This window comes from Tursiops truncatus, chromosome 2 (genome assembly GCF_011762595.2).
Source record: "Tursiops truncatus isolate mTurTru1 chromosome 2, mTurTru1.mat.Y, whole genome shotgun sequence".
Lineage (NCBI taxonomy): Eukaryota > Metazoa > Chordata > Mammalia > Artiodactyla > Delphinidae > Tursiops > Tursiops truncatus.
This window is the reverse complement of record NC_047035.1, coordinates 149,498,327-149,524,449: the sequence shown is the minus strand read 5'-3', so window position 1 is coordinate 149,524,449 and position 26,123 is coordinate 149,498,327. Positions and strand designations below refer to the sequence as shown.

At 44.4% G+C, this 26,123-nt stretch overlaps 1 long non-coding RNA gene across 2 annotated transcripts in view; it reads left to right on the top strand.

The window, feature by feature from the left end:
• Window positions 1-568: 568 nt before the first annotated feature.
• Window positions 569-26,123, top strand: part of LOC109549646 (uncharacterized) — a 101,304-nt gene continuing 75,749 nt past the window's right edge. For both annotated transcript variants that reach the window (XR_002175992.3, XR_002175993.3), the window contains exon 1: window positions 569-894. This is a non-coding gene — a long non-coding RNA (uncharacterized lncRNA). The remainder of the gene's footprint in view (window positions 895-26,123) is intronic.

Below are 26,123 nucleotides of genomic sequence, written 5' to 3'. Positions count from 1 at the left end.
TCTTCAAATATTTTCTCGGGTCATCTCTCTCTCTCTTCTCCTTCTGGGACCCCTATAATGCGAATGTTGTTGCATTTAATGTTGTCCCAGAGGTCTCTTAGGCTGTCTTCATTTCTTTTCATTCTTTTTTCTTTATTCTGTTCCTCGGTAGTGAATTCCACCATTCTGTCTACCAGGTCACTTATCCATTCTTCTGCCTCAGTTATTCTGCTACTGATTGCTTCTAGTGTATTTTTCATTTCAGTTATTGTATTGTTCATCTCTGTTTGTTTGTTCTTTAATTCTTCTAGGTCTTTTTAAAACATTTCTTGCATCTTCTTGATCTTTGCCTCCATTTTCTTTCCGAGGTCCTGGATCATCTTCACTATCATTATTCTGAATTCTTTTTCTGGAAGGTTTCCTGTCTGCACTTCATTTAGTTGTTTTCTGGGGTTTTTTCTTGTTCCTTCATCTGGTACATAGCCCTCTGCCTTTTCATCTTGTCTATTTTTCTGTGAATGTGGTTTTTGTTCCACAGGCTGCAGGATTGTAGTTCTTCTTGCTTCTGTTGTTTGCCCTCAGGTGGATGAGGCTATCTAAGAAGCTTGTGCAAGTTTCCTGTTGGGAGGGACTGGTGGTGCATAGAGCTGGGTGTTGCTCTGGTGGGCAGAGCTCAGTAAAACTTTAATCCGCTTGTTTGCTGATGGGTGGGGCTGGGTTCCCTCCCTGTTGGTTGTTTGGCCTGAGGCGACCCAACACTGGAGCCTACATGGCTCTTTGGTGGGGCTAAATGGTGGACTCTGGGAGGGCTCTCACCAAGGAGTACTTCCCAGAACTTCTGCGGCCAGTGTCATTGTTCTCACTGTGAGCCACAGCCCCACCCCACCTCTGCAGGAGACCCTCCAACACTAGCAGGTAGGTCTGGTTCAGTCTTCTGTGGGATCACTGCTCCTTCCCCTGGGTCCCGATACACACACTACTTTGTGTGTGCCCTCCAGTAGTGGAGTCTCTGTTTCCCCCAGTCCTGTCGAAGTCCTGCAATCAAATCTCACTAGCCTTCAAAGTTTGATTCTCTTGGGTGTTTCTCCTCCTGTTGCCGGACCCCCAGGTTGGGAAGCCTGACTTGGGGCTCAGAACCTTCACTCCAGTGGGTGGACTTTTGTGGTATCAGTGTTCTCCAGTTTGTGAGTCACCCACCCAGAAGTTTTGGGAATTGATTTTATTGTGATTGCACCCCTCCTACCGTCTCATTGTGGCTTCTCCTTTGTCTTTGGATGTGGCGTATCTTTTTTGTTGAGTTACAGTGTCTTCATCGATGATTGTTCAGCAGTTAGCTGTGATTCTGGTGCTGTCGCCAGAGGGAGTCTACTGAGGACTTGAAAAGGGTAAAGAGGAATCTTGGCCTTCTGGTACTTTCCCTGGAAGCTGTGGGAAGAGAAGTCAAACTTCACTGAGTACTAATTAGGATTTTCTCAAAACATTTTCTCTTAAAAAAGAAATCCATAATATATATTTATAACATCTTGCATATTTTGAATTCTCAAAAACATATAATAAGAAATCTATGCCTGTTATAAGGATCTACACATTCACTCCATCTAGATCTTTAGTAAACGTTACTTCAGCCCCTCACTCCTCCTCTCCTTTCTTCCCTAAGGGCCAAAGTCACAACATCTCAAGGATTTGGGCAAATGAATTCTTTTGTCTTCAATTTCTTCTTGACTACATGCAAGAGAAAAATAGATGTTAGTGAAAGCCAAAGAAAAACCTTATTTTTCTAAGTGATCTGACATATCAAATGAAATACTGACTTTTAAAAAAAATAAAAGCTTTTTGAAAAAGATAGGTTATTTACAGTTCTCAAGAATAAAAAGTATTACACAAGGTGTACATATGCATACACTGCTTCCTTTTATTGGAGACCTGGCACTATCTTCCCATGATGTTTTCCTTGCTAGCTAGCTAACACTCTCTTTTGTTTTATCATTCAAGGCCTAGCCCTGATTTCTCACATCACATGACAGTGTTGCTATGGGAACAGTGGCTTTGTGTGTCCCTGAGGGAACAAAGGGTGATTTCCATTCGAGGACTTCAGAGCAGGCTTGGTTCCCTGTTGGTAAATGATTGTGGTAACCAGCATATTAAATGTTATCGGCAAAATTCCATTCATATTTTACATGTCCTCTCTCCAGCAAACAGTTCTTTCAGTACATGTTATTACGACAACCTTGGGACACAGGCCAGAACAAAGTGAAGCTTTGCAGGGTTGAGAAGGACCACCAGTCAAAAGCAAGTAGCAGGATTTTGAATCATGGCTTTTGTTTTCTGAATCCCAAGTCACAGCTGTTTCCAGGAGATTTAAGATTCTGCTGTCATTTTTTAAGAAAATCTTGGTACCCATATGACTGATCTTAAAGTGAATGAAGAGGCAGTCAGATAGTCCCTAGTTTTCCCAACTCCTGCCTGGTACCAATTCAGGTACCTGGTTTACGTGTGTAGACAGCCTTAGTGAAAAATCCAGAAAAACTCGAAATCTATTGAAAAAAATAAAATAACATTGTAGTGATTAAAGTTACAGCTGTTACATCAAATGAGTACGCCCACATAAGTATATAATTGTTTACAGATACGATGTATTTATTTAGTGCATTTTTTTTGCTAATATATTTATTTAGTTCATTTCAGCCTTAAAGTATTTTAACTTTTTTCTTACATACAACATTCATGTTGTAAAGTATACAAATCATAAGTGTACAGTCCATTACATTTTTAAAAAAATGAGCATATGCATATAACCACCATCCTGATCAAGTTATAGAACATTACCAACACCCAGAATTTTCTAATCATAGCCTTTGTAAAGGTGACCACTGTTCTCACAGCTACCATTACAAATTTATTTTACTAGCTTTGTAGTTCATATAATTGGAATCATGTAGTATGTCTGACGGGTGTGCATACATAGTTTGTTCTTTTTCATAGCTTTAGGAATTCCATTGTATCAGTATAACTCAAATTATTTAGTGCTATGTTGTTAAGGGACTTTTGTGCTGTTTCTAGTTTGGGGCTGTTGTGAATAAAGCTACTATGAACATTCTCATAAATATCTTTTTGTGTATATCTGCACACTTTTCTCTTGGATAACATTGTTAAACTCATTTATCCTCACAGTTTATCTGCATATTCTAATGAATTTTCTATCTGCACAGTTATGCTGTCTATGCAAAATGACAGTTTTCTTTCTAAGTCTCAGGATCTTTATTTCTCTTGCTTGTCTTATTGCACTGGAGAGGAGCTCCAGTTTACTACTGAATAGAAAGTGTTAGAGTGAATTCCCAGACAGAAACAGAAAGCTCTCAAAGTATTTTTTTCTCTAGTATAATATTTTCAGGGGTTTTGGTAAACATCCTTTACTGTATAAGGAAATCTCCCTTTATTTATGGTTTGCTACAAGTTCTATTATGAATGGGTGCTGAAAATATAGAGGGCGTATTTTGCATCTTTTGAGAATCTCATGTGATTTTTTTCCTTTAATATGATGTCACATTGCTTTAATTTTGAGTTTTAAATCAAACATACATCCCTAGAATAAACCCAACATAGTTATAATGTATTACTCTTTTTATACATCATTAGTTTCATTTGTTAATATTTTGTCCAGGATTTTTGTGCCTGTGTTTATGAGAATGATTTGCCTGTAATTTTCCTATCTTATAATGTCCTTGCTAAATTTTGACCTTGAAGTTATACTAGCCTCACAGAAGGAGTCTGGAAATGTTCCCACTTTTATTGTTTTCTGGTTGAGTTTGTATAAGATTAGTGTGAGTTCTTCCTTAAGTATTTTTAGTGATTTAATGCTGCAGTCCTCTGGGACTTGAGTTTTCTTATTGGGAATGGTTTAAATTGTAGATTCAACTCCACTGAGAAATAGAATTATAAAGATAGTTGTTTCTTCTTGTTTTTGTTCTGGAAAATTGTTCTTAAAAAATTTGTTCGTGCCATCTTAAATTTCAAAGTTATTTTCAATACAGGGTTCATAATACCCTGTGTTTCTTTTTCCCCAGAACTGTGAATATGTTACTTTACATGGCAAAAGGAAGTTTCTAGATGTGGTTAAATTAAGGACCTTGAGATGGAGAGATTATCCTGGATTATCTGGGTGGACCCAGTGTAATCATGGCATCCTTTTAAGTGAAAGAGAGAGGCAGGAGGGTTTGAGTCAGAGAAGAAGCAGAGGATGGATGATGGTATCCCTGAGAGTGGGACACAATCCAGGGAATTTGGGTGCCTCCGGAGGCTGGAACAGGCAGGAAGCAGACTCTCCTGAGAGCCTCCAGAAGGAACACATGTGGCCACCACCTTGATTTTAGTTCTGTAAGACCTCCTGGACCTTCAGATAAACAAAAACTGTGCTTTTAGAACAAGTTTGTGGCAACTTGTTACATCAGCAACAGGAAACTGATACAACCTGCCCTTATTTTTAATGTCTTTAGGATCAGCATCGATGCCCCCACCTTTTCATTCCTGATATTATGCACTTAGGCTTTTTCCATTTTTCCTCAGTCAGTTTTGCTGTTTTGTCTCTTTTGTCAGTTGACTCAGAGGACCACATTTGGCATTTACTGATTTCCTCTATTGCCTGCTTTATATTTCCTTGATAACTTCTCTCATCTTTATTAAATCCTCACTTCTAATTTTTCTCATTTTAGTTGGATTTTCTTTTTCTGTTTTATAAAATAGGTTACTTAGATCTTTATTTTCAGCCCATTTGTACATCCAAAGAAACATCTGTACAAAAATACTGAAAGATAAGTGTAAGAACTCATGGTGGTCTTGGTGCAGCAGCCTTAAACAGGAAATAACCTAAATGCCCATCAATGGTCTTGCATATTAAAGAGTCTGACTTTTATCCTGAGACAGTGGGTAGGGTAGGTGGGTCATTGCCAGGTTTCCAACACATGAATGACATTATCAGCAGGCGTGTTTGAAAGTCCCTCCCTTCGGCACAGCATGGGGATGCACTGGAGGGGCCAGACTGGGCTTTAAGCAGCCCAGGGTCTGACACACAGGCAGAGGGCATGCCAAGAAGGGACAGTTGCGCACCGTACTGTTAGTATTAATGCGGGGACATCTGTGGTTCATAGTCCATTGTGGCCAGTCTGGGATGATGTGGGGATGAGGCATCCATCCTGTCCACCTACCTTCAGTTTCCTCCACCTCCGCATCACCACACACCCTTGACAGCGCCCCTCTTGGAACCTTCCCCTCAGTGACAAGGATAGCAAGCTCTCTTGGCCTCTGCTTCCCTGGTCCATTCTCTGTCTCTCCAGCAGCAGCTTCTCAACTTGACCTCCAGCTGTTGACTTTTCAGAGGGTAATTCTGCACCCTCTCTCTTTGTCTTTGTCTACACTCTGTTCCTAAGTGTATCCATCTCCATCACTTAAAGTGTCCCGCACGTGCTAATGACTCATAAATGTATATGTCTGGTCCTGCTCACTTCCTTCAGCTCCAGAATCTTGCCCCCACACACACACCGTCTCTGACCAAATAACCTACAGTGTCCTAAAATCACTGTGTGCCTTGTGTAGACAGGCAAAACCAAACTTTTAGCCCCATGTCTACCTCATCTCTTTTCTTTCACAGCCACCTTTAGCTCACTAAGTCAGATCATCATCTCCTTAGTTACTTAAGCCAAACCTTGGTTCGTTTTCTCCTTTGTTTAAAAGGAAAAGAAAAAAGAAAAGAACTCTGACTGAGGTCTGCAGAACCTTGTGAGACCTGGCCATACCCACCCACATCTCACAGGCATGTCCTGTCGCTCTGCTTTTTTGCAGTAGCTCCAGACCCCGCAGGCCCCTCTCTGCTCCCCAGGTGAGGCCTGCCCTCTCCTCTCTCTGGGCTTGGGCTGTGACACCTGCATTCCCTCTGCCTCGAAAGCTCTTCCCCCACTGTTCATCCTCCACTTGGATGCCGTCTCCCTAAAAAGGCCCTCCCTGGTCCTTCTGTCCAGGAATGCCTCCCTCCTCTGCCTTTGTTCATCTCAGGACCAAGGATGCTTTCCTCCTGACCGTCACTGCAGGTTGTAACAACACTCAAATTTTCCATTTCCCAACTATTGTCTGCATCCTTTGCTGGAGTGAGAGCTCCATGGAGGTGGGGACCACACCCTTTGTTCTCACCCAAAGTAAGATGGTGTTGAGGGGATCTGGGAGGGAGGTTCAGAGTGCTCTTTAACAAGTTGGGAGACAATGTTAAGGGTGGTTATTCTGGGTTATGGGATGAAGACATTTTTATTTCCTCATTATACTTTATACATAAACCTGTACATGTACTGATCACTTATTACCTTTATAATCAGAAAAACAAAACCAACAGTAAAAAAAAAAAGGCACACAGAAGATGCATTTGTGATGTGGAATATTATCATGAGAAGCTTGTTTTTGGAGGTGCTTAGAGGGTTCACCTTGCCTGATTGGAAAGCCGCAGCTGTCCTGGAGCATCCCACACCCGAACACTCCATTTAGTTAGTGTTGCTCTGGGTTTAACAGTGAGATAATCGTGTCCATACACTGCACATGGGTAGAGGTGAAGGGAGGGTCAGTACTTCTGGCTTTTTAATCTTGGGTCTAAATCAAGAGTTTTCATTTCTAATACTTGGTCCTTTCTCTTCTTTTTTTTTTTTTATCTCATTTCTCCTTGATTTCAGAAAGGGGTGGGTTTTTATTTTTTTAGCATCTGTCCCACGAGACTTAATTAATTTAAAGGGCATGGGGTTGGATGGAGTTGCCTTTCTGCACAGAAGGTGTAAACTTTGTTGTAAACAAACTCCCTGCTGACTTCCCCAAATAGCAGAGAGGAAATGTGGCTGAGCATGTCTTCAGTCTACAGAGGTTCATTTGTGTGGATTCATAAGTGAGTCACAGCTATACTGTTATTTTATGCTCGAGCCATTGGCAGGGCATTAAAAAGCCATTCTTTCGGCAGTTACCCTGTCTGTCCAGATGAAACATGTCTCTGAGCTATAGTAGCCCGAATATCCACAGCCGACATTTACTGGACATGGACTCAGTGGGGAGGACTGAGTGGAAATTAGTTTTTATTGGTCTCGTGTCATAGGTAAGGAAGTGGAGGCCCAGAGGCGAAATCCCTGACTCCTGGGCTCAGAGCCCCTTCTTGCTCTCATTCCGCCTCCGCAGGTCTCTCCTCCTTCCTGTCTCCATCTCCTCCCCCTCCCCCACTGTCTCCCTCAGGCTTCAGCTCCTAAAGAAAGTAGGAAAGGAATAAACATAAAGCAGACCAGTGTGATGACTCATCTGTGAGCCAAGCATGATTTGACTTCAATATTGCACAGCATGTAAGGCTGATTTGGAGACTGCTTGCTTTTTCCCCTGTGGAAGAGCATGATAAGGTCACTTTCTTGAGGAAATACAGCTGCCCCAAAAAAGACAAGAAACCACTTTCCCTGTTCTGACTCCCCGTTTTGGAACTCTGCAAGGCTGTGTTGAGAACAACTGTCCTGCAGTTCATCCTTTCACCACTTCCTCCACCTGGAAAAACCACATGAGTCAGAATCACGAGTGTGGCTTCATCCACAACCTTCTTTCTCATGGCTTGAAACAAAATGTGCATTTATTGGAAAACACCCTGATAAATCCCATAGTTAATACTTAGAATATATTTTTACTTAGCAAAACAGAACATGATGGTACTCATCCAATCAAAGCCAGAGAGAACAATCTAGTTTTGCCATATATGCACCAGTTGGAATTCACCAGTTCTCTCTGATGTTCACGTACTTCTGACAGGAAACAAGACAGTTCACGCTCCACACAGTTGCTGAAAGAAGTCTGGATAGAGTAGTGCCGAGGAACAAGCATGAGGACTGTGGAAAACACAGAACCATGGACCAGCCAGCTGAATGATTTGATGGCTGTATTACAGAAGACAATCCACAGCACCTACTCTGACTCCTTGCAAACAGGATGTGATCCATTTTCCAGTGTTAACAGAAACAGGGACAATAATGCTTATCTATTATTTTGTCATCCATGCTTTGGGACATGAGTTGGAGTCTTGAAAAGTCTGAGCTTTGGAGTGGATTATTTCATGAGGCAGAGGACTCACAGTGTGGCTTTATGTAACTGCCTCCTCTGTGACTGAAGTGCTGTGAGAGGTAATCCATTCCCAGGCAAGAAAATGGACATTCGGATTGACCAGAAAGATTAGCCTTTTCCTATGTACAGATAAGCACGGAGCTGAAAGCTGTAATGACAGGCTTGGAGAGAGAGGTGTTAAGGGGTGGAGGCACCAGAGATGCTACGACCTGAGGCCAGGCACTTAACTTCTCCAAGCTTTAATTTACTAACATGAAAATGAGGATAATGATACCTGTCCTGGTACCATCATTGTTGTAAGACCAAATGAGATGTTTTATGTGAAAGCACTTTGAAAATTCTAAATCACAACCAACTATAAGATAATCACAACCGACTATAAGCAGTGATGCCATTCATGGAATTTGGTGCAGAAAATAGCTTTTCCAAAAGAAATTAATCAAGAAAAATTAGTACTTGCAATCTAAGGTAGTATTTGTTTGTATTCTGTTCCCAGCACCTAAGTAGAAATTACTTGAAATTTATTTATATGAGTTTGTTTGCATTATATTCCTAGAAACAATATTTGGTTTTGAAAACAACCAAATCAGATCCACTCTGGCTGTAACATGATAATTGTGTTTCTGGGGAAGCTTATACTGTTAAAGATTCTTTTATAAACTATTGTTTCAGTGATAAAAGTGGGGGATAGAGGTTAGATTTTATCAGGCTTACAACTGCAAAGTTGTTTTTGTCAGAGGACATTCTAGTCATTGGCTGATTCAGTCATTGTGGATGTATAATTTAAACCTAAGCATCGTTGAGTAAATCCCACATTTGATGACATTGGTGCTTTATTCATGGGGAGCAGCCTTTCCTTTATTCTCACCACCCCTGAGATCATTTATGTGGTGCTTCTTATACATTCTAAGTAATTTTGTCACTCTTCATTATGATGCTCAAAGCACAAAACTATTACTTGGACAATAACAATTAGTAACAACCAATTTCTGGCTCCCAGTGCAAATTCTCTTCTCAGAATAATGCATCTCTTTTTATCCAATTAAAATAATATAAGCTCTTGCTGTAAAATTGAGGTCTGTATTTTACTTTTTTCCCAAATTTTTAAAATAAAATTAGACTTGGGGATCTCCACCAATTTCCCACTGTTCAAGGCAGGAGAAAATCAATACCTTGCAGCTTCTGGCACCTTGCCCTTTCTCTCCAAATTCCCAGGATTTGATGTGAGAGGAGTCACTGTCGTTTGTGTACCATCTTTCAGCATCCTGAGACTGTAACTCAAAAATAATTGACTATGTGCTCCCTGTCTCCTCCCTTATCTTGGTCTTCAGTTTCCTCATCCTGAATGAGTTTTACCCTTTCCAGATTGAAGGTTGCGTTTCCTTGATGAGGAAAAGGGGAGTGAAGTGGGAGGTGCATCCTTTTCCTACTAGAATCCAGCTAGTAGACGCCATCTCTGCCTTTCTTAATAATAACAATGGGCCTCAGCCCTCCCGATTCAGTTCTTAAGCTTCCATCCCTGCTCCAACTTTTGTCTTTGCCAGTGTTTCCCCTTCCCTGTCATCGTCAACGCCACGTGTCACTGAGTCCTTGAGAAGCCATCTCAGTCCCTGGAGATACCCCCTCATCTGTCTTCATCAAAATCTTCTGTGATTGTATTGTTCAACTTTCTCAACTCAGTGGCTCAGACATAGGAGTGGGTGCTATGGACTGTGTGTCCCCTCCAAATTCATATGTGGAAACCTAACCCCCAGTGTGATGGTGTCAGGAGGTAGGAACTTTGGGAGGTGATGAGGTCTTGAGGGTGGGGCCCCATGATGGGATTAGTGTCCATATAAGGGAGACCCCAGAGAGCTCCCTCACCCCTTCCTCCATGTGAGGACACAGCAAGAAAATGCCATCTGTGAACCAGGAAGTGGGGTTTCCAGATCTAGATTGGACACCAGATCTACCTATGCCCTGATCTTGGCCTTTCAGCCTCCAGAACTGTGAGAAATGAATGTCTGTTGTTTGTAAGCCCCACAGTCTATGGTATTTTGTCATAGCAGCCCCCCCACCAGTGGACTACAGCAGTGGGCACTGGAGGGAGACCTCCTGGCTGTGGCTCCTAGCTCTGCCACCAGCCAGCCATGTGACTCTCGAAAATCACTTCACTTCTCTGTGCCTGAGTCTTCATCTTTAAATTGGGGCTAGTAAGAACACCAACCTCATAGACTTGTACTGAGGATTAAGTAAGAAAATAAGCAAAATTCTTGAATAGAGCTTGGCACAGAACATGCACTCAATAAATGTCAGCTATCATCATTATTGAAGGAGAGCAGGTGCCCTTAACCACAGGCCACACCAATCCTAATGGCCTCATGCTTGCCAGATTTATGTTTCCTGCCTGGCCCTGGAGGCATCTGGGCTCCTGACAGCACCCTTAGGTCATAACTGAGTATCAGCCTATCACCCTGAGTTCTGTCAGAATGAAGTTTCCACCTTCACAGAATAAGCCTGTCTACATTTGAGCCCAGAATTTTTCCATCATATCAGTACTTCACGAGGGAAGTGGGTCCACCTGGGGCCTTGCTATAATGTGCAGCAAGGCTGGGGTGTCCCTCTCACCAGGCAGAGCTTCCTTTCTGCAGCTTGCAGCAGCTGCAAGGATGGAAGGGCTGATCTCTGGGGGGTGGGGAACCTGGAGAAGACCAGGTCTGTCAGCCGGGGCCGGTGAGGCAGCTCACACCTCTGCACACCCCCACCCACCCCACCCCCGTCCTCAGGGGCTATGTGCCCACTGGTGCATTTCCACCAGTTTTTTCATGACAGTCTTTGCTGTCATGTCATTGCAAAGGCATAATTTTGGGAGGGCAAAGCCCCCTTTCTGGCTCCCTTCCAAAGGCTCACACGTCACACCTGGCAATGTACCTGTTTAAAAATACACTTTCCCCTTTCTGAGTAACTGAGGATGAACTGGGTCAGCCCAGGAATTTGGGTGTCATAGAGAAGTAGCCCTGGGTGCCGACCTGGAGAGCACTGGCTTCGGCTCACATAAAAGTCAGAACAAGATAAAAAGAACGATCCTTAACCTCCAGTCGGCAGCTCTTCTCACAAATCCGATGTGATGCAGAAACCACCTGGGAAACCCCACTGTTGCCATGGAGATGGGCACCTGGTGCTTTTCAGCTGCCATCAGCTTCCTCCTCATTTCCAGACCACGGAGTTCTAAACTGATAAAGTCAGGCTGACCCCATCTTGGTGCTGGACAGCAGGGGTTGGATTTGGTTTTGCTTTTTGCTTTCTTGTTTCGTTTTTTTTGTCGTTTTTTTGGGTTTTTTGTAAACTACAGGGAAATTGGTTTAAATATATACCTAATGAGAAATGCAAAGAACCCAAGTCCCTCACCTGGATAAGCACACTGTAGGCAGGCTGTACAAGCTTGAGCTGGTTATAAAGCTGGTTATAATGCAGTGGGCAATGGTCTTGCAGATGTTATGGTTCAAGGGGGGGCCTCCTGCTGCCTTCTTGGCTGCTGAGCCTCCTTCTCACAGGGGGTAGGACTTTGAGGTCGTTGATGCTGTGACACTTCCCAGTGTGGCCCAGTTACAGAGACGTCAGTGATCAATTATTTTTGCTGATCTGATGAAAAAAAGGCCCCAAGTACCTCACTGAGCCATGGCTAGATGGTGTGGCCAGAAACTGCCCTCAGGCTGTAGGCGAACTCAGGGATGTACTGCTTGGAGATGAGCAAACGCATCTGTCTAAGTGCCCTGCTTTCATGCCCCATCTGTAACAATTGTTCTTAAAAAGATTTTATTTTTTTAGAGCAGTTTAAGGGTCACAGCGAAATTGATGGGAAGGTACAGAGATTTCCCATGTACCCCCGATCCCCCACATGCACAGCCTCCCCACTATCAACACCCCCACCAGATGGTCCATTTGTTATCATTGATGGACCTACATCATCACCCAGAGTCCATAGTTTACATCAGGATTCAGTCTTGGTGTTGTCATTCTATGGGTTTGGACAAATGTATAATGACATGTATCTACCATTATTGTATCATGCAGGGTAGTTTCACTGCCCTAAAAATCCTCTGTGCTCCTCCTGTGCATCCCTTCCCCCCAAACCCTGGCAACCACTGATCTTTTTACTATGTCCACAGTTTTGCCTTTTCTAGAATGTCTTATAGTTGGAATCATAAAGTGTGTAGCCTTTTCAGATTAGCTTCTTTCACTTAGTAACATGCATTTAAGTTTCCTCCATGTCTTTTCATAGTTTGGTAACTCATTTCTTTTTATCACTGAACGATATTCCATTATCTGATGGACCACAGTTTATCCTTTCACCTACTGAAGGATATTTTGGTTGCTTCCAGGTTTTGGCAGTTGCGAATAAAGCTGCTATAAATATCCATGTGCAGGTTTTTTATGTGGACATAAATAGTCACCTTATTTGAGTAAATACCACGGAGCTTCATTGCTGGACCGTATAAGTACGTTTAGTTTTGCCACAGTGTCTTGCAAAGAGGCGCTACCATTTTGCATTTCCACCAGCAGTGGATGAAAGTTTCTGTTGCTCCACATACAACTGTTCTTGGTTGGTTGGTTGGTTGGTTGGTTGGTTGGTTTTTACCATTTCCCCATTCCCTTTCCTTAAAATATACCTAAACAGAACTCATTTTAATCAGAATCATGCAGAGAGCTTCCAAATCCTGAGCTCACTGCTCAGTCAGAAATCCCACTCTCCTAGGAAGAAAAATGCATTTCTCTCCAAGAAATAAAAATATAAGGTGTTTTTGACATGGGTGTCACTCTGCATTTTAATCAAGTAAGAACCCAATCTGTTGCTTAAGATGTCTGTGTTTATAACATTCTCAAATAGAGATTTGATATAAGTATGATCAGGGCATTTTAAATAGTAAGGGTATCTTTTGTGTTCACCAGACAACTCTGCTAAATACTATCTTAAAAGAAAGGTGGTAAACAATAGCTTGTTGGAAGCAATATATTTTTAAGAATCTAATCTGAAATTTTTCCTATCTTTGTTTGGACAAGGACCCACTTAGGTCAATAATCCAGTGTTAGCCTGATGAGGAACTGTCACCGAATCTTGCATTAAGAATCTCAAACTCATTCACCTCCTAAATCTATGCTCTGAAGGCCTGACCCACCTCAAAGCTGGGGAGGGCAACCTCGAGCTGTCACTGCAATGGCCCCAACTTCACTTTAGCTCAGAGAAAACATGACTGGACTCACCCCCATTCCACCATCCACTGAGGGCTGCACTTTTGCCAGTGAGATTCCTCATCACGTAGGAAGAGTAGGGATGAACAAATGCAAGTAGACTGGCAAGAGCATGGGCTATGGTTTATACGTAAACAGAAGAGCAGGTTTTTGTTTGCTGCATTTAGACAACACCAAGTGAGAATTTAACATTCATCTCTAGCTGCAACTCAGCCTGACTGGAACATGCACAGTAGCATTGTCAATGTCTCCATGTGGCCACAAGCCAGTGTTCAAGCAAGAAAGTGGGACCCAGGTGTCCCGAGCCACGTCCAGGATGGAGAGGAAGGCCTTGTCGCCCTGTGCGCCTCCTCCCATCTGCGGGGTGAGGGAGGGCAGCCGCATGCTGTAGGTGGCTTTGCTGTCTGAGCACAGACCAAGCAGGTGGAGATACACCTGTGGAAGGTGGCTGTGATGACATCGTGCTAAGCAGGTGATTTCCCCACCTGGTCTCCACTTTGCAGGGGGCAGGACACAAGATGCTACTTATTCGAAAATTTGAAGAGTAAAATAGGCAGGAAAGAGTACAGACAATGATAATTTGGCCTCATGATAAGAACAAGAGGAACTCAGAATTGGGATGTGTGAGAATGTTCCCGTGTTCAGCGTGGGCAGGTACTTCCAGAATCTCTGGATAATGAGCAGGAGGCCCCACCCTGAGGTTCCCTCAACCAGGGTGATTACTCAGGAAAGCAGGGACCAGCCCCCCACACGGGAGCTTAAGGCCAAAGCTCCACAGCACCTCTAGCCATGGAAGATAATCTTTGCCAGAAACACTTCCTAACCAGAGCCTGTAGTGTCACAACCTCCTGCTCATTATAGCAAACAGAAACCTTCCATCAGCAGCTCCAGGGTCTCTCTGAGGGGGCAACTCCACGGAGCTATGGACTGACTTTCTTTCCAGAGCTTACTATGTTTCTCTCCTATTTAGCTAAGTAAAATTACCAGCTTTTTAAGGCCCAGACCACAACAATTTTAATGCAGCCTCTTTTTGAAGAAGGAACCTTTCCACACTCATTAGATTGTCTACCTTAAACCCTCCTGATATTCCTCCTGTTCTTCCTAATTTCAGAGGGACAGAATGTTTATTTCCTTTCTGTAATTCTATATAAGAGATACCTAAAAGGGGATTCATGTCTCAAACAACAGTCTGACCAAGGTTTTAAAAGTGGCTGAATGGAGTAAAACTAAGGGATTGGGGAGGATGCGAAGGGAGGCAGGGTGCTGCCTCTGGGCACTTTCTCTACACAAATCATTCGTTTTCTCCTTCATTAACAGGATCTACTTAGAGGCTCCTGCTACCTATATCTATTTCTTTTTATTTTATTTTATTTCTTTTTTTATACAGCAGATTCTTATTAGTTATCCATTTTATACATATTAGTCAATACGACATATATACATCAATCCCAATCTCCCAATTCATCTACCTATTTCTGTTTCTATCACTGGCCCCTGCAACAGAAATGCACGTATTTCAGACAATATTAAAGTATGAAATTACAATATTGTTATCTTTATACACACATTCTCCCATTCCCTGTAGGTAGAAACACTTTTCTATTTAAGTCATGTTTACAGCTCGCTAATTTACGGCATCTTCCTAATTTGCACTTGGTTTCTTACCAAATAGCATTTAAAGGGCTGAGCAGAGCCCAGAAGGCAGAAGCAGAAAGAAGCTGCCAAATTGAAAGTGGTCGGATCAGACTGGGAGTGAAGCCAGTCACGGTAAAGGTAGAACCAAAGAAATCACAGGAACGGGAAATGACAGAGTCTTCAGCACAGAATAGACCTGTGAGAAACTAATTGCTGCAGATTTCATGATGCCCAAAATAAAACCCAGGGAAGATAGCATGAGCATGCTGTAATGCATAAAATCTTGACATTTCTGGTAAAATACTCCAAATATGCCCGGGAAGGTTGGAGCTTGTCTTCAGTGTTCAGTTCTTTAAATCATTGCAAACAGCTAGCCGTATTTGTGGGATCACATTGACTGGGTGTTGAGAGGAAGAGAGGAAACAAAAATAGATGCTGCTCAGCCTTGAGGAATGTGTGTCCTGGAAGGTAGCTTTTGAGCAGTGCAGAGCGGTGGCGGCGATGGCCGAGTCTTTTTTCTCAGATGCAGAAATGGCGGCCAAGACGGATAAGGGATTTGGTCAAACCACCCTTTTCCTGGAGGCAAAAACTCAGAACTTGTACCACACAGCCTTTCCAAGACAGAGGAATGGCTGCTATTTGCAGTTATCACAAACGGTTGTTTATTCCTCAGGAGTTTGAAGGAGGCCATGCAAAGATTACATTCCAAAGCCTTGATCACTGAAAATGCTGGGGTTGGAACTGTAATTACCAGTGTTCTCAGAGCCCCACCACCTCCTCTGGGATTATTTGCATAATGCTATTGCCTGGGGCAATTCCTGGAAACAACTGCGCCCTCACTGTCCTCCTGCAGGGAAGAAGGCTTCCCAGGTTAAGATTCTGGCCTAAGCCCTGACCACCAGCCTCTGAGTGGCAGTATCTTTATAAAAATAAGCACACAGTGCTGTTTCTCTGTCGTTCTCCTGGTATATATCTGGAATAATCACGAGCACCAGTGGAGGGTATGAGCCCCGGGGACTCTCAGCCAGTGGTTTCAATCGAACGTTGACCGTGGTGATAGTAGGATTGGAACTCGTTTTATTAGAAAGCAGAAGGTGGAGGAAAGCAGAGCTGGTGGGGGGTGGGGGGCTGTACTCAAACAGGCTGGAGTTTGGAGCCAGAGAATCCAGGATTTGAATCCTAGCCGTGCATTGGGAGGGTCTGATGAAATAGTGGCTGATGTCAGCAGGCAGTGCTTTATGGGTATAGATGATAGGCCCGTTGGAACCTTCAGCAGTAGAGTGTGCAGAGGAAGGATCTAGAGAAGGGAGGCTCAGAGCCAGGAGGGGATTGCTTGGTGGTCCCGGTGGAGAAAGTAGAGCAAGGTCCGAGTTTGTCCAGGACACACAGCCTTACAGTCCACTTGCCTCCTCCCAAGCCACTCACGCCACAGCTTGAAGGGGGTCTATATGTTGGCAGAGCAGCCCACTGGGAAGAAGACACGCTTTCAGGAAAGAGCTGGAGCCTGGGGTTCAGAGGGGAATTGCCCCTTCACCTGCAGAGTGTTAGTGAGGCAGTCATCCCTCCGTGAGATCCTTCTAGGCAGGACTGTTCCCCAAGGCCCGATGGCACCAGGGTGGTAGATGCTCTGGAGCTTTCCATGGACTTTTCTTCTCTGCCTGAGGGACCCCCATACATGGCGTGGGGATGGCATGCCCAGTGTCACAGCTCCCTGTTGGAAATCCTACACACACAGCATTCAAGTTGACCCGCCCCAAGTATCAACTCCCCCCATGCCAAAAGGAGACCTCTAATTCTTTATATTAACTTGACTTCTACTAGTAAGTGTTTGCTTAACTGTCAGCTTGCCTCCTAATTTCCGATCTCATAAGCAAGGGATCTCTAACTCACCCATCATAAATGAGCCGTGGAAGCTTCTGAGCTGGTAGAGTAACCTCACCTTTCATCTCCAGTCACTTGGCTATGGGAAGCTCTTGGATGACCTTAGTGGCTCTACAACAATTTATGTGCCCATAAATTCACTACATAAATATACCACGATTAAGTAAAGCACATGGTTATTTCCTGAGCAAGTGCTGACTCAAGTATTTATACAGTCAAGGACAGGGCAACAACAGTGCAACCATATGCACTCTCGTTGATGATATTATGTGATTTTTTTAAAAGAGGACCTAAGATATTCAGGGACTTAGGTTTAAAGGAAGCATAACCCACTGAGGGTTTTCTTCCCTCTCTTGACTGGGTCATGTAATAAATAATCTCAAATAAATATTGTGCTGCAATTTTTTAAAAATAAATTTATTTATTTTTGGCTGCATTGGGTCTTCGTTGCTGTGCACAGGCTTTCTCTAGTTGTGCCGAGTGGGGGCTACTCTTTGTTGTGGTGTGTGCGCTTCTCATTGCAGTGGCTTCTCTTGTTTTGGAGCACGGGCTCTAGGCATGCAGGCTTCAGTAGTTGTGGCACCCAGGCTCAGTAGTTGCGGCTCACAGGCTTTAGAGCACAGGCTCAGTAATTGTGGCGCACAGGCTTAGTTGCTCCGTGGCATGTGGGATCTTCCCAGACCAGGGCTTGAACCTGTGTCCCCTGCATTGGCAGGTGATTCTTAACCACTGCACCACCAGGCAAGTCCCTGTGCTGTAATATTTTAATAAAATTTCTCTTACATCACTTTTCTTTTTGTGCTTTACCATCCATGGCAAGTTTTTCAGGTTTCTGGATGCAAAGGTCTAATTACAAATGCAGTGCACAAACAGGCAGGTGGTGGCAGGTTATTAATCCTGCAGACAAGACCTGGACACACTTTTCTGACCTTGTGCGATCATAACTAAGAAGCGGCTGACTGTGAGCACAGTGTTCTTACACGTCTTGGTGCCACCAGGGTGTGAGCGGAGTTTCCCATTGCTCTTCTCACACTCAGCCTGACAGTGTGAACTCGGAGGGGTAAATGGACACAACCGCTGGCTCTTCTGCTCGTTCCCAGACGTCCTGGATAGTGCTGATTGGAGAGGAGGGTCCTCCTCTGTACACGGTGGGCAGATGGGCCATCACTCTTCTCCTTTGCAGTCTTTGGGAGGTGACAAAGTTGTCCTTGATCTTATCTCCTGTCAAATTCCTCATGGGATGTGCTGACATATATCTTCTCCCAGGAACAGAGGGGTGAAGAATAAAGGCAGCTTACTCCAGACTTCACGAAATTTCCATCATTTCTGCCTCACACCTGCTCTCTTCGGAATCTAACAACTGTCCCAAATGAATTTTCACAATCTTATCCAATTTCATTATTACAGACATTTTCATCCATTCATTCATTCATTCATTATTTCCCCTACTTACCCCTTCCTCCATGTGAGGACACAGCTGTCTATGAACCAGGAAGCAGGTCCTCACCAGACATGGAATCTGCTGAACCTTGGCCTCAGGCTTCCAGCCTCCAGAACTGGTAGAAATCAGTATCAGTGTGTGTTGTTTATCAGCCACCCGGTCTGTGGTATCCGAGGCGGCAGCTCAGATGGACTAAGACACCCTGTCCCCTGAATTTATTTTACAACTCACAGAATTCATGAGTGAGATCTTGAAAGTGAAGTCACAGTCTACTTCTCTGCCCAGAGGAGTCATCTGGGTGCTTCCTGTCACTGGGGACTTACAACAAGGCAGTGGTCAGTGGCCTCATGGGAAGGCAGTTGGTTCCATCAAATTGGTGTTCTGACAAAGCCGTAATTCCTGTGTTCCTCCTGGGTATACTGGCGACTAGACATTGGTTCTCAGCCGTGCTACAGATTGAAATCCCCGGGAGCTGTAGCAATGCTGATGCCAGCTTCTGCCCCAGAGAACCTGATGTGACCACTCTTGAGAAGGCCTGGGCGTCGGATGCTTGAACCCTCTCTGGGAAATTCTGACGAACAGCCATGGTGGAGAATGTCTGCTCAGGACCATCCCAATGAAGCCACCTGCTCCCAGTGGACTCAGAGGATGCTTTACATGTCTCCTCAAACAGCCGAGCTTCTGTGAGTGCCAGGCTGATGAGTGTAAATTGGATCCAATCCAACAAATATGTCCTTGGAGCCTAAGATATGGACAGTTCATGGGGGATTGGGGGTTGAAGCAAAAATAAAGCATATGCACTAAGCACTCAGAGTTTGGATTTTGTTTCCAGAGTGAAACTGATACCTGGGGGTACCTGCTCTGCATCAGAGGTTCACCGGATGGCATTTGTTCTGTGATGCTGCTGTAACATCCCTACTTTACAGCCTGGTCAACTAAAGCCCAGCAGCTTTCCCAGAGCTGCATGGCTGGTCATGGCAGAACTGTGCCATCCTGGGGCCCAAGCGACCTCAAGGCCTTGCTCTTCCAATGAAAGACATTGTAAATACAATGGGTTCTAGAAGAGTTCAAGGAACAAAATCACATGTTCAAATAATTTGTCTTCACCGCCTGTGTTCTTTCTAATAGCTTACACACAAGTCTTCTTGGAAATACACTTCAGGGCCGAGAGCCCACAGGCTGGAGGCAGATGTAATCCCCTGCCTTCCTCGATGCATCTTGATCCCAAGAGCCCACTAACATGACTAGGAAACCCCCTCCCCAACGAGACACTGAGACTCTTCCCACAATGTGACTTTGTCCCCTGTTCTGGAATCCACTGGGTTGCCACACCTAATCTCCATTTACCTGCTATTCAAGTCCAGCCCTTCCCGTTTACGCTGTTCTAGACCCATTCAAGGCCTTGCCCGAGTGGCCCAGGGGCCGTGATCATCCCTGTTTCCTTCCAGCCACTTTCTCAGCCAGACAGTAGCATCAGTTATTTGTAAGACCCACAGAATTGAGAGGATGCTGCTTTTCCTGGCCCTCGGACTTTTCATGCACCCTTTTCATAAAGTCCCAAATTCTGAACAACTCATGTCTGCCACCAAAGTGGCATGAGCCTCAATCTTCCTTTCGTGGTTGTAATCTGTAGGGTATGTATTCATCTTCACTCCGGGGAATCGGGTCACTTTAAGCTTTGAGTGATGTCACTTTTTCTGTCTCTGAACTTTGAACATTTCAGTGGAATACTGACTTATTGAGCCCTCGACTTTATTTAACCAAGTAATTCCCAAAAGCCCATTTCTCTTTTTTTTTTTTTGCGGTACGCGGGCCTCTCACTGTTGTGGCCTCTCCGGTTGCAGAGCACAGGCTCCAGACGCGCAGGCCCAGCGGCCATGGCTCACGGGCCCAGCTGCTCCGCGGCATGTGGGATCTTCCCGGACCGGGGCACGAACCTGTGTCCCCTGCATCGGCAGGCGGACTCTCAACCACTGCGCCACCAGGGAAGCCCCCATTTCCCTATTGAAGCTCTCTGAGGCTACTTGGTCGTGAGCAGATGGTGTCCCAGAACAGATTCTCAGTGTGCGTTCTTGTTACTATGTTCAATTGTTGACACCATCTGTATCAACATATATGGACACGACTTCAATTCTGATGCTTAGAGCTCATGTTCACTCCTCTCTTCACCAGGATTCATTACTTGGTACAAAACTGGAATATAGGTCAGAGGTTCCGCTGGAATTCCACTTGGATCATTCAGCTAAGAGTCTGAGTGAAAAGGCTGTCTGCAGACACGTGGGCAGAGTGAAGAGTACCAAAGCGACACCAACAGAAACACCAAAAGGGACATTGAGGCCCTGGAGACAAGCAGCAGCAGCAGGAGACTGTTACCAGCTCGGCCTCAGAGAAGGGGCCCCTAGTGGGAGCTAAACCCAGGGAGGGTCCACATGCTCCCTTTCCCCGTCCTCCCATCTCCAGGAATTGCACTGGCTACACTGACCTTAAGGGCAGCCTCTCAGGACAGGGATGAGGACAGCGATCGTGGAGGATGGATGAGGGGCGGGAGTGGACAAATGGGAAAAACCACACAACCGATTCTCAGTACAGTCGGCCGGCAGGGCATGCGGCAGCGAAGAGAGGTAACCATCTAACCTTGAGCTAGCGGCAGGAACCTGAGTTCTACAAATTTCCTACTGGAATAAAAGCTCGAGGGGCATCGGTTTCCGAATCTCCACCTCTCTAACCACGCCTGGCACCCCTCAGGGGCTTGGTTCATTGGTTAGCTAATTAAACACGTTGTGATGTGTGTTTTAGTCAAAACACATCTAGCATACGTCTGTGGAGGTTTCCTGAGGAAGCAAGCAGTGGCTGACGGCCAGGCAACACGAGGGCTTGTGAAGAAGCGGGGAGCAGACGTTCGTCCGTGCTTCCCAATCCATGGAGGCGGACGCCATCCAGGGTGAGGGATTTGTAAAGGTCACGTCTGTAGCTGGTGACGGCAGTTTGTGAGACCATCTCCTGCCTGTGAGGCTGGGCGTACTTCCTCTGCTCTCTGTGTCGGTGCATTCGCTGGCCTCTGTCTGCTGTTGCCCAGGTATTAAGTCAGGAGGCTCACTCACTCAACCCCCAGACCCTCTGCGTACATGGGGCCTGTTGGCAAAATGTCTGCTTAGAGTTTGAGAATCATTTGATTTCAAGGAATATTTTTCAAGGTGCGCAAATACACATCACAAATATATGTTGGCTTTACTCTTCAGGCCCCTCATAAAATTTCTCCCTTCTGTACCAAGCCTTTGAAATAGTATTTATAAAATAGTTACTGGGAAACGTAAATAGGTTTTCTCTCATGCCATAAACCATATAACTTACTCATATATTACGTTTATTGTTCATCTACTTCCATCACCATTGCTTCCTCACTCTACCTGACGAAATATAAACTTCGGGAAGACTGGGATTTTTGACTCCTTTGTATGATGTTGTAGCCAAAGAACTAGAACAGTGCCTCACTCAGTGCTTGAGCCATAGATGTTTGTTGTGCAAATGAAAGGATTCTAGTGTTTGTTCCATGTGAGATGTTGTCCTACATGCAATGGGGACCACACTGAGAAACACACAGCCCCACCTTCACGAGACTTGCAGTCTGGTGTATGGGGAAGAACAGGGTTTGTTTCTGAATTACCCCCTACTTCCTGCAAGAGGAGAGTGGGTGAGGAGGAGAGTCAGAAGAGACGGGGAAAGGAGAAGGGTTGCTTAAATGCTACTTTTGAAGCCCCAGGTGGGAGCGGCTCCCTGGCTCTTCCTCAGAGCGTCCGGAGGCCTGTGGTCGTCCTGTGTGTGTCAGGGGCAGTCGCAAAGGTGTTAACCCAGGCTCCTTCTCTCCGTGGCTCCTGACGCCCCATCCCGTTCACCGCTGGGTTTCTGCTGTTGCTCTTTCCTCTGTCTGAGCTCTCTTCCCTCCCCTGCTTCCTATTTACCTAGCAATCTCCTACTTATTCTTCAAAACCCACCTGCTATGAGAGTCTCCATGCTTCCTGCTCATGTAAGAGCCTTCCTCTGCTTCAGACAATGATAATAATAATAGCTTAGGTTTCCTGAGGACTTAATGTGCTCCAGGCACTGTCTTCAAGAACCCGGAGTGCAGAAAAGCCCGCGTACCGGCTCAGCCCACAGCTGCTGTCACTTCTCGCAGGTGTCTTACCCACTAGACTCTGAGAGGGAGAGTCACAGTGCCTGTTTCTTTGTATCTTCAGGTGCTGGTACAGTGCTGGGCATTTGGTAGATGCTTAATACATATTTGTGCCATAGTTGGATAATCATTCTCTTGAACTCCTAGATCCCTCTCTGCCTGTTAATCTCCCAGATCCAAGCCGCCTGGTACACTGTTTTCATGCCGAGAGATTAAAACAGTAAAAGTCTCATTGGTTTGGGCATTTGAAAGGAGAATTGGGTGGAAAATGTAATGCTTAGCCTAGAGGGAATTCTGGATAAGTGAGCACCACCCTGGAGACAGCTTTCTAGAATCTCTGGATTTTCAGTTTAGTTGGCTCCCTGAAGGGGCTTTAGCTGGGAAGCATGAGAGGGTGGAGCGGCAGCCGCAGGTTAGAGGCAGCTACTTTGTTCCGCCTGCACTCCCACAGCATTGGAGACCACGCTCAATCAGAGTGGGTCCTGTGTGACTTACATGACAGCTACTGGGACTCCGGTCACGGTGGGGGAAGAGAAGCGGGGTGAGCACCTGGCAATCATATGTGATGGGCTTTATCCTCACTGCAGACACCATGGGTGATGGACACACAGAGGAATTTCACTTTAACTGACAACAAAAACAACAGCAGCAAAACAACAGCCACAGTGACAGTCAACAGACAGAGCCCTGACTTTTGCAAAGCATAGTTCTAGGTTCTTAATATATATAAATTCAATGATTCTTTCAACAACCTTACATGGCAAATATTCTTATCTCCATTTTATAGATGGAGAAATTGAGGAACAGAAAGACAGTGAAACTTGCTGAAGGTCACAACTGGTAGCAAAAGATGAAAAAGTAAAAGGGAGACACCACACACACACACACAGCACAAACACACAGAAAAGAACAAAGTTAAGGATGTAAGATTAAAATTTATACATAATATAGAAATAGAAAACAGAATAAAATGTTGACATTTATTAGAACTAGAGAATTTGGAAGCATAACTAGGACAGGGTGATGATCCTGTCTTTAGTTAAAATTTTGACATTTTATTCATCATGAATGTTTTTGCATTAATTGTGATTTTTAAAAATTGCATTAAAATATTATTTATCTAGATTACTGAGTTGCTTGCCACCTCTTTAAACTTTATGCTTGAAGCAGATATGCCCAGTCTAGCCAGACACAGGTGGAAGATTTCAGACCTCAGAGCTTGAGAGCAAACATTCTGATGTGGTGATTTGTTGATGGGGAGCAGAGTCACCCAATACAGGATGAGATGCCTGAGGGAGAAAGACCCAAATCCTAGAGGAAAGTACTGGACTGGCAGAGCAGTGACCTCTTGGACTCCTGCCTCAACTTCCTACAATTCTAGGAATGTACTTCCTTTCTTTACAGCTGGGAGTAAAGGAAAAATGGTCTCTAAGTGAAGCTGAAAAACTCCTTGGGACAGAAATTAAACAAAAAATTTGGCTCAAGAGGAAAAATTTAAATCACAGTTTTGTGAAACCAACCTTAAACCAAAATTCTCCTGATTTTCCTTACAAGTTGATTATTAATTCTTTTTTTTGTGTGTGTGGGGTACGCGGGCCTCTCGCTGTTGTGGCCTCTCCCGTTGCGGAGCACAAGGCTCAGACGCGCAGGCTCAGCGGCCATGGCTCACGGGCCCAGCCGCTCCGCGGCTTGTGGGATCCTCCTGGACCGGGGCACGAACCCGTGTCCCCTGCATGGGCAGGTGAACTCTCAACCACTGCACCACCAGGGAAGCCCTGATTATTAATTCTTAATGAGAATATTTACAATTTGATCAACTAAAGTTTGATGCTAATCATCATCTGAGCCTTCAAGTTTCAGTAATAATGTCAAAGATCACTGAACACACATCACTATAACAAACATAGTAAGAATTAAAAAGCTTGAAATATTGTGAGGATTAACAAAATGTAACAGAGACACAAAGGGAGCAAATGCAGTTGGAAAAATGGCGCCGACAGACTTGCTGGAGGCGGGGGAATCAGACGTATTGGGGGAGGACGTCCCCTTCTGGTGAGGATGTGGGAGTCCTAAGAGAGTCACATTCATCCTCAGCGAAAAATAGCCACATCATCTACAGAATCGTAGGATTTTAAAACCCTTTAGAGAACTGAGGACACAGAAGAACCTAAAAGAAGATTCCAGAAAGTGAAAAGCCCTGCCCCACGTGGGCTGCTCTCTTCTGCACAGAGGGGAGATGAGGTGAAGCCACCCTACACGTGCAGGAGGAGCCACTGGCTGGGTTTCTCCTGCATAGGTGGCCGGAGGGGACTGGCCTGATAGGTCCAAATCCCAGGTGAACCCAGCCCAGCTGTGCCCACTGGCCACCGTCCTGCCTCAAGCCCCACACCACAGGGAGAGGGAATACGCTCCCCAGGCCACAGGAGCACGGGGCCTTCAGCACCCTCCCAGCCAAAGAAAGCCAACAAGAAGAATGCCAGAAGTGATGGTTTGGAGGGATTCGCTGGAAAGGGGCACAGGAGAACTTTCCATGGAGATAGAAATGTCCCGTATGCTGTTTGGAGTGATGGCTGCCCAGAGGGTCCTCACACAGCACTATTGTAACTTACATGTCAATAAAAGCAAAGTATTGGGCATCCTGGAAGCTGGAAGTTGAGTATCTATAAAAGTACAAGTAAATTTTTCAAATTATTTAATAATAATTCATTAACTGCTATGATATTTTGTAACTTAATTTTACTTATAACATTTTGCACTCACTAGAATGGAGGAAGAAGAAGCTTTAATTTATTGGAATTCCTTTTTTTTTCTTTTAAAAATGGCATAATTAAAGTTTTGATGAGAAATTTTCATTTTCCAGATGTACTAGTAAAATTTCACTTTCATATTAATTTCTCAATTTCACCCTCTGACACACACACAAAATCCATCATTTTATTTAGCTTTTATTTGTAACTTTGCCTCAATATCCTGTTCTTAAACTCAAAACTAACCTCCCATAAATATAAGCCTGGTGAAGAAGAGAGTTAATCTTCAAAGAGCTGTCACATAAGTCATCCAGTAAGATAGAAAGATGTGTTTGTATGCAAACTTCAGCTTTATAACTCTGACTCACTAAGAAATTCAGTGATTTAATGTGAAACAAGCCAGTTAAGAAAGTAAGCTGTTGGAAGAGGAGTGAATAAACATATTAAGCAATGTTACAATGAAATAGAACATGAGGTTCCTAAACCATAAGACAGTGAATTTGAATTTCACGTGGGAAGGAGAGGGTATTTTTTTTTAATTCAGTATGTAGTTTTAATTAAATTACAACTCTGAATTAGACATAAATCAACCAGACCCGTTTGGGTTTCATTTTTAGCACAAAGATCCTATCATCTTCAGCATTTCATTCAGAGCTAATTAAATATGGATTTATGGCTCTTGGTACCTTGAAACCAAGGAGGACTTCCAGAACATGCTGAGCCATTGAGGGGGAACTATTTGGGGGTAGTCACTGAATGTCAGCCGTGTGCCACAGCACTCTGCTTCTGAAAGCTAGATGTATTTTCTGGTGTGTAAACAAGCCTCCTAAACCTCTCATTGTTTCCACCCCTAGTAACAGTGGAAATCCACCACATACCGAGCAGCCCTCTTTCCGCCAACACTATTCCAGCACAGTGCTTCTCT